We start from the raw sequence: 8,499 nt of genomic DNA, 5'->3' as shown, positions 1-8,499 counted from the left end.
CAGTCCAGGTCAGTCCAGATCCAGTCCAGGTCAGTCCAGGTCAGTCCAGATCCAGTCCAGGTCAGTCCAGATCCAGTCCAGGTCAGTCAGGTCAGTCCAGGTCGGTCAGGTCAGTCCAGGTCAGTCAGGTCAGTCCAGAGTCCAGTCCAGGTCAGTCAGGTCGGTCCAGGTCGGTCAGATCGGTCCAGTCCAGTCAGTCAGTCAGGTCAGTCCAGATCCAGTCCAAGTCAGTCCGGTCCAGGTCAGTCGGTCCAGATCGGTCCAGGTCAGTCCAGATCGGTCAGAGTCCAGTCGGTCCAGGTCGGTCCAGATCCAGTCAGTCAGTCAGGTCGGTCCAGATCAGTCAGTCGGTCCAGGTCCAGTCAGGTCCGGTCAGTCAGTCAGGTCAGTCCAGGTCCAGTCCAGATCCAGTCCAGGTCAGTCCAGATCCAGTCCAGGTCAGTCCAGGTCAGTCCAGGTCAGTCAGTCGGTCAGATCCAGTCCAGATCCAGTCCAGGTCAGTCCAGATCCAGTCAGATCCAGTCCAGGTCAGTCCAGATCCAGTCAGATCCAGTCCAGATCAGTCCAGGTCCAGTCCAGGTCAGTCCAGATCCAGTCAGGTCAGTCCAGATCCAGTCAGTCCAGGTCAGGTCAGTCCAGTCCAGGTCAGTCCAGATCCAGTCGGTCCAGGTCAGGTCAGTCCAGTCCAGGTCAGTCCAGGTCAGTCCAGGTCAGTCCAGATCCAGTCCAGGTCAGTCCAGGTCAGTCCAGGTCAGTCCAGATCCAGTCCAGGTCAGTCAGGTCAGTCCAGATCCAGTCCAGGTCAGTCAGGTCAGTCCAGGTCCAGTCCAAGTCAGTCCAAGTCAGTCCAGATCCAGTCCAGGTCGGTCAGGTCAGTCCAGGTCGGTCCAGGTCAGTCCAGGTCAGTCAGGTCAGTCCAGGTCAGTCAGGTCAGATCCAGTCCAGGTCAGTCCAGGTCCAGTCAGGTCAGTCCAGAGTCAGTCCAGGTCGATCAGTCCAGGTCCAGTCCAGGTCGGTCCAGATCCAGTCCAGGTCAGTCCAGGTCAGTCCAGGTCGGTCCAGATCCAGTCAGGTCAGTCCAGGTCAGTCCAGGTCAGTCAGGTCAGTCCAGATCCAGTCCAGATCCAGTCCAGGTCAGTCCAGATCCAGTCAGGTCAGTCAGATCAGTCAGGTCAGTCCAGGTCCAGTCAGGTCAGTCCAGATCCAGTCCAGGTCAGTCCAGGTCAGTCAGGTCAGTCCAGGTCAGTCCAGATCAGTCAGTCCAGGTCCAGTCCAGGTCAGTCCAGATCCAGTCCAGGTCAGTCCAGATCCAGTCCAGGTCAGTCCAGGTCAGTCCAGATCCAGTCCAGGTCAGTCCAGGTCAGTCCAGATCCAGTCAAGTCCAGGGTCCAGTCCAGGTCAGGTCAGTCCAGATCCAGTCCAGATCCAGTCAGGTCAGTCAGTCGGTCAGTCGGTCCAGGTCAGTCCAGATCCAGTCGGTCAGGTCAGTCCAGGTCAGTCCAGTCCAGATCCAGTCCAGGTCAGTCAGATCGGTCAGTCAGGTCAGTCCAGATCCAGTCCAGGTCAGTCCAGGTCAGTCCAGTCAGTCCAGGTCAGTCCAGGTCGGTCCAGTCCAGTCAGTCCAGTCAGGTCAGTCCAGATCCAGTCCAGGTCAGTCCAGATCCAGTCCAGATCCAGTCAGGTCAGTCCAGATCAGTCCAGGTCGGTCAGATCCGGTCCAGGTCAGTCCAGGTCGGTCAGGTCAGTCCAGGTCGGTCAGTCAGTCAGGTCAGTCCAGTCCAGTCAGGTCGGTCAGAGTCCAGTCCAGGTCGGTCAGGTCCAGTCAGGTCAGTCCAGGTCCAGTCCAGGTCAGTCCAGGTCAGTCCAGATCCAGTCCAGGTCAGTCCAGGTCAGTCAGGTCAGTCCAGATCCAGTCCAGGTCAGTCCAGATCCAGGTCAGGTCCAGATCCGGTCCAGGTCCAGTCCAGAGTCAGTCCAGATCCAGTCCAGGTCAGTCCAGGTCGGTCCAGATCCAGTCCAGGTCAGTCCAGGTCAGTCCAGATCAGTCAGTCAGTCAGATCCAGTCCAGGTCGGTCCAGGTCAGTCCAGGTCAGTCCAGATCCAGTCCAGGTCAGTCAGATCCAGTCCAGATCAGTCCAGGTCAGTCCAGGTCAGTCCAGATCCAGTCCAGGTCAGTCCAGGTCGGTCAGTCCAGTCCAGATCCAGTCAGGTCGGTCCAGTCGGTCAAGTCAGTCCAGGTCAGTCCAGTCGATCGGTCAGTCCAAGGTCAGTCAGATCAGGTCCAGTCAGATCCAGTCAGGTCAGTCCAGGTCAGTCCAGATCCAGTCAGGTCCAGTCCAGATCAGTCCAGGTCAGTCCAGATCCAGTCCAGGTCAGTCCAGGTCAGTCAGTCCAGTCAGATCCAGTCAGGTCAGTCCAGATCCGGTCCAGGTCAGTCCAGGTCAGTCCAGGTCCGGTCCAATTAGGTCAGTCCAGTCGGTCCAGATCAGTCCAGGTCAGTCCAGGTCAGTCCAGGTCAGTCAGGTCAGTCAGGTCAGTCCAGATCCAGTCCAGGTCAGTCCAGGTCAGTCCAGGTCAGTCCAGATCAGTCCAGGTCAGTCCAGATCCAGTCCAGGTCAGTCAGATCCAGTCCAGGTCAGTCAGGTCAGTCCAGATCCAGTCAGTCAGTCCAGATCCGGTCCAAGGTCAGTCAGATCCAGTCCAGGTCAGTCCAGTCGGTCGGTCCAAGTCAGTCCAGGTCAGTCAGGTCAGTCCAGATCCAGTCCAGTCAGGTCAGTCCAGATCCAGTCAGGTCAGTCCAGGTCAGTCCAGGTCAGTCAGATCCGGTCCAGGTCAGTCCAGGTCAGTCAGGTCAGTCCAGGTCAGGTCAGTCCAGATCCAGTCCAGATCGGTCCAGATCCAGTCCAGGTCCAGTCCAGGTCAGTCCAGATCCAGTCCAGGTCAGTCAGGTCAGATCCAGTCTGAGTCCAGTCAGATCCGGTCAGTCCGTCCAGATCCAGTCCAGAGTCAGTCCAGGTCCAGTCCAGGTCAGTCCAGATCAGTCCAGGTCCAGTCCAGATCCAGTCCAGGTCGGTCAGGTCAGTCCAGGTCAGTCAGATCCGGTCAAGTCAGTCCAGATCCAGTCCAGATCCAGTCCAGGTCGGTCCAGATCCAGTCCAGGTCAGTCCAGGTCAGTCCAGGTCAGTCAGTCCAGTCAGGTCAGTCAGGTCGGTCAGGTCCAGTCCAGATCAGTCCAGGTCCAGTCCAGGTCAGTCCAGGTCAGTCAGGTCCAGTCCAGGTCAGTCCAGATCCAGTCCAGGTCCAGTCCAGTCGGTCCAGTCGGTCCAGATCCAGTCCAGGTCAGTCCAGATCAGTCCAGGTCAGTCCAGATCCAGTCCAGGTCAGTCCAGGTCCAGTCCAGATCCAGTCCAGGTCAGTCCAGATCAGTCCAGATCCAGTCCAGGTCCAGTCCAGGTCAGTCCAGGTCAGTCCAGATCCAGTCAGGTCAGTCCAGGTCAGTCCAGATCCAGGTCAGGTCAGTCCAAGATCCAGTCAGTCCAGGTCAGTCCAGGTCAGGTCAGATCCAGTCCAGGTCCAGTCAGGTCAGTCCAGGTCAGTCCAGGTCAGTCCAGGTCCAGTCCAGGTCAGTCAGGTCAGTCCAGATCCAGTCCAGGTCCAGTCCAGGTCCAGTCCAGGTCAGTCCAGATCCAGTCCAGGTCAGTCCAGATCCAGTCCAGGTCAGTCAGGTCAGTCCAGATCGATCAGTCCAGGTCAGTCCAGGTCAGTCCAGATCCCAGTCCAGATCCAGTCCAGGTCAGTCAGATCCAGTCCAGATCAGTCCAGGTCAGTCCAGTCAGTCCAGTCAGATCCAGTCAGGTCAGTCCAGGTCGGTCAGTCCAGGTCCAGGTCAGATCCAGGTCAGTCAAGTCAGTCCAGGTCAGTCCAGGTCAGTCCAGGTCGGTCCAGGTCAGTCCAGATCCAGTCAGTCCAGTCCCAGGTCAGGTCCAGATCAGTCCAGTCGTCCAGTCAGGTCAGTCCAAGGTCGGTCAGTCCAGAGTCCAGGTCAGTCCAGGTCGGTCAAGTCTGATCAAGTCAGTCCAGGTCCAGTCCAGGTCAGTCCAGATCCAGTCCAGATCAGTCCAGGTCAGTCCAGGTCAGTCAGATCAGTCAGTCAGCAGTCCAGTCCAGGTCAGTCCAGGTCAGTCCAGATCCAGTCCAGGTCCAGTCCAGATCAGTCAGGTCCAGTCAGGTCCAGTCCAGATCAGTCCAGATCCAGTCAGGTCAGTCCAGATCCAGTCAGGTCAGTCCAGGTCGGTCGAGTCGGTCAGGTCCAGTCCAGGTCAGTCCAGGTCAGTCAGATCCAGGTCGATCCAGTCCAGATCAGTCCAGATCCAGGTCAGTCCAGGTCAGTCAGGTCAGTCCAGGTCGGTCCAAGATCCGGTCGGGTCAGATCCAGTCGGTCAGGTCAGTCCAGGTCCAGTCCAGGTCGGTCCAGATCCAGTCCAGGTCAGTCAAGTCCAGTCCAGATCGGTCAGTCCAGTCCAGTCAGTCAGTCCAGTCAGTCCAGTCCAGATCAGTCAGTCAGGTCAGTCCAGGTCAGTCCAGGTCAGTCCAGGTCAGTCCAGTCAGTCCAGGTCGGTCCAGGTCAGTCAGGTCAGTCAGGTCGGTCCAGGTCAGTCCAGATCCAGTCCAGGTCAGTCCAGATCAGTCCAGATCCAGTCCAGGTCGGTCAGGTCGGTCCAGATCCAGTCCAGATCCAGTCCAGGTCAGTCCAGGTCAGTCCGATCCAGTCAGATCCAGTCAGTCAGTCCAGTCCAGGTCAGTCCAGGTCAGTCAGGTCAGTCCAGATCCAGTCAGGTCAGTCCAGTCCAGTCAAGTCGGTCCAGATCCAGTCCAGGTCAGTCCAGGTCAGTCCAGGTCAGTCCAGGTCAGTCCAGATCCAGTCAGGTCAGTCCAGATCCAGTCCAGGTCCAGTCCAGGTCAGTCCAGGTCAGTCCAGGTCAGTCCAGATCCAGTCCAGATCCAGTCCAGGTCAGTCCAGGTCCAGTCAGGTCGGTCAGGTCAGTCCAGATCCAGTCCAGGTCAGTCCAGGTCCAAGTCAGTCAGTCAGGTCGATCCAGTCCAGTCAGTCGATCCAGATCCAGGTCGGTCCAGATCAGTCCAGATCAGTCCGTCAGTCCAGATCAGTCCAGGTCAGTCCAGATCCAGTCCAGTCCGGTCAGATCCAGTCCAGGTCAGTCAGATCCAGTCAGTCAGGTCAGTCAGTCAGTCGGTCAGGTCAGTCCAGATCCAGTCCAGGTCAGTCCAGATCAGTCAGGTCAGTCCAGGTCAGGTCAGTCCAGGTCAGTCCAGGTCAGTCCAGGTCGGTCCAGTCAGTCAGGTCGGTCAGGTCAGTCAGATCCAGTCAGTCCAGTCAGGTCAGTCAGGTCGGTCCAGTCAGATCAGTCCAGGTCGGTCAGGTCAGTCCAGATCCAGTCCAGATCCAGTCAGGTCCAGTCTGAGTCAGATCGGTCAGGTCAGTCAGATCAGTCCAGATCAGTCAGGTCAGTCCAGTCAGTCAGTCCAGGTCAGTCCAGATCGGTCAGGTCAGTCCAGGTCAGTCCAGGTCAGTCCAGGTCAGTCAGGTCAGTCCAGGTCCAGTCCAGATCAGTCCAGATCCAGTCAGATCCAGTCCAGGTCAGTCCAGGTCAGTCAGGTCAGTCCAGTCGGTCCAGTCGATCAGGTCGGTCAGGTCAGTCCAGGTCAGTCAGATCCAGTCGGTCCAGTCCAGTCAGATCCAGTCCAGTCAGTCAGGTCAGTCAGTCAGTCGATCCAGTCCAGGTCAGTCAGATCCAGTCCAGATCCAGTCCAGGTCAGTCCAGGTCAGTCCAGGTCAGTCCAGATCCGGTCCAGGTCAGTCCAGATCAGTCCAGGTCCAGTCAAGTCCAGTCCAGGTCCAGTCAGATCAGTCCAGATCGAGTCCAGGTCAGTCAGGTCAGTCCAGATCCAGTCCAGGTCAGTCAGGTCAGTCCAGGTCAGTCAGGTCAGTCCAGGTCCAGTCCAGGTCAGTCCAGGTCGGTCCAGTCAGTCGGTCAGATCGGTCAGGTCCAGTCCAGGTCCAGTCCAGGTCAGTCCAGATCAGTCAGGTCAGTCCAGTCAGTCAGGTCTGGATCCAGATCAGTCCAGGTCGGTCCAGGTCAGTCAGGTCCAGTCCAGATCAGTCAGGATCAGTCAGGTCAGTCCAGTCAGGTCAGGTCAGTCCAGTCCAGTCCAGGTCAGTCCAGTCCAATCCCGAGATCCAGTCCAGGTCAGGTCAGGTCGAGTCCAGATCCAGTCAGGTCGAAGTCAGGTCAGTCCAAGTCAGTCCAGGTCGGTCCAGATCAGTCCAGGTCAGTCCAGATCCAGTCCAGGTCAGTCCAGATCCAGTCCAGATCCAGTCCAGGTCAGTCCAGATCCAGTCCAGGTCCAGTCCAGGTCAGTCCAAGTCGGTCAGATCCAGTCAGTCGGTCCAGGTCAGTCAGGTCAGTCCAGATCCAGTCCAGGTCAGTCCAGGTCGGTCAGGTCAGTCCAGTCCAGATCAGTCCAGGTCAGTCCAGGTCCAGTCCAGATCCAGTCCAGGTCAGTCAGATCAGTCCAGATCCAGTCCAGGTCCAGTCCAGATCCAGTCCAGGTCAGTCCAGGTCCAGTCCTCCAGGTCAGGTCCAGAGTCAGTCCAGATCCAGTCCAGATCCAGTCCAGGTCAGTCAGGTCAGTCCAGGTCAGTCCAGATCCAGTCCAGGTCAGTCCAGGTCAGTCCAGATCCAGTCCAGGTCAGTCCAGATCCAGTCAGGTCCAGTCCAGGTCCAGTCCAGGTCGGTCAGTCAGATCCAGTCCAGGTCAGTCCAGGTCCAGTCCAGTCAGTCCAGTCCAGATCCAGTCCAGGTCGGTCCAGGTCAGTCAGTCCAGTCAGTCCAGTCCGGTCCAGTCCAGTCCAGGTCCAGTCCAGGTCAGTCAGGTCAGTCCAGGTCAGTCAGGTCCAGTCCAGGTCAGTCAGTCAGTCCAGATCCAGTCCAGGTCAGTCCAGGTCAGTCAGGTCAGTCCAGGTCAGTCCAGGTCAGTCAGTCCAGTCAGGTCCAGTCCAGATCCAGTCAGGTCAGTCAGTCGGTCCAGATCCAGGTCCAGTCCGGTCAGTCCGGTCAGTCCAGTCAGTCCAGGTCAGTCCAGTCCAGTCCAGGTCAGTCAGGTCAGTCCAGATCCAGTCAAGGTCAGGTCCAGTCCAGTCAGTCCAGTCCAGTCGGTCAGTCATCCAGTCCAGTCCAGTCAGTCGGTCAGATCCAGTCCAGGTCAGTCAGATCGGTCCAGTCAGTCAGGTCAGTCCAGGTCAGTCCAGATTCGGATCCAGGTCAAGGTCCAGTCAGTCAGGTCAGTCCAGGTCGTCAGTCCAGGTCAGTCCAGGTCAGTCCAGGTCAGTCAGATCAGTCCAGGTCAGTCAAGTCAGTCAGATCCAGTCAAGATCAGTCAGGTCAGTCCAGGTCAGTCAGGTCAGTCCAGGTCCAGTCAGATCCAGTCCAAGTCCAGTCAAGTCCAGTCCAGGTCAGTCCAGTCAGTCAGGTCCAGATCAGTCCAGGTCAGTCCAGTCCAGTCAGGTCAGTCCAGGTCAGTCCAGATCCAGTCCAGATCCAGTCCAGGTCAGTCAGATCCAGTCCAGGTCAGTCAGGTCCAGGTCAGTCCAGATCCAGTCCAGGTCAGTCCAGATCCGGTCAGGTCAGTCCAGGTCCAGTCCAGATCCAGTCCAGGTCAGTCAAGTCGGTCCAGGTCAGTCAGGTCAGTCCAGGTCAGTCCAGGTCAGTCCAGATCCAGTCCAGGTCGGTCAGGTCAGTCCAGGTCAGTCCAGGTCGGTCAGGTCAGTCCAGATCCAGTCAGGTCCAGTCCAGGTCAGTCCAGATCCAGTCCAGGTCAGTCCAGGTCCAGTCCAGGTCAGTCCAGTCGGTCCAGATCCAGGTCAGGATCAGTCAGGTCAGTCAGGTCGGTCAGGTCAGTCCAAGATCCGGTCAAGGTCAGTCCAGATCCAGGTCAGATCCAGTCAGGTCAGTCCAGGTCGGTCCAGGTCAGTCCAGGTCAGTCCAGTCCGAGTCCAGGTCCAGTCAGGTCAGTCCAGGTCCAGTCCAGGTCAGGTCAGGTCAGTCCAGATCCAGGTCCAGGTCAGTCCAGATCAGTCCAGGTCGGAGTCAGGTCCAGTCCAGATCCAGTCAGGTCCAGTCCAGGTCAGTCCAGGTCAGTCCAGATCCAGTCAAGATCCAGTCAGATCAGTCCAGGTCAGTCCAGGTCGGTCCAAAGGTCAGTCCAGATCCAGTCAGGTCAGTCAGATCCAGTCCAGGTCAGTCCAGGTCGGTCCAAGGTCAGTCAGGTCAGTCCAGGTCCAGTCCAGATCCAGTCCAGATCCGGTCCAGGTCGGTCAGGTCAGTCCAGTCAGTCCAGGTCAGTCGGTCAGATTCCAGATCCAGTCGGTCAGTCAGTCAGGTCCAGTCCAGGTCAGTCCAGAGGTCAGTCAAGGTCAGTCCA

Source organism: Armigeres subalbatus, chromosome 1 (assembly GCF_024139115.2).
Source record: "Armigeres subalbatus isolate Guangzhou_Male chromosome 1, GZ_Asu_2, whole genome shotgun sequence".
Classification (NCBI taxonomy): Eukaryota; Metazoa; Arthropoda; class Insecta; order Diptera; family Culicidae; genus Armigeres; species Armigeres subalbatus.
The sequence above is the reverse complement of the archived record's forward strand: the minus strand, read 5'-3'. Positions refer to the sequence as shown.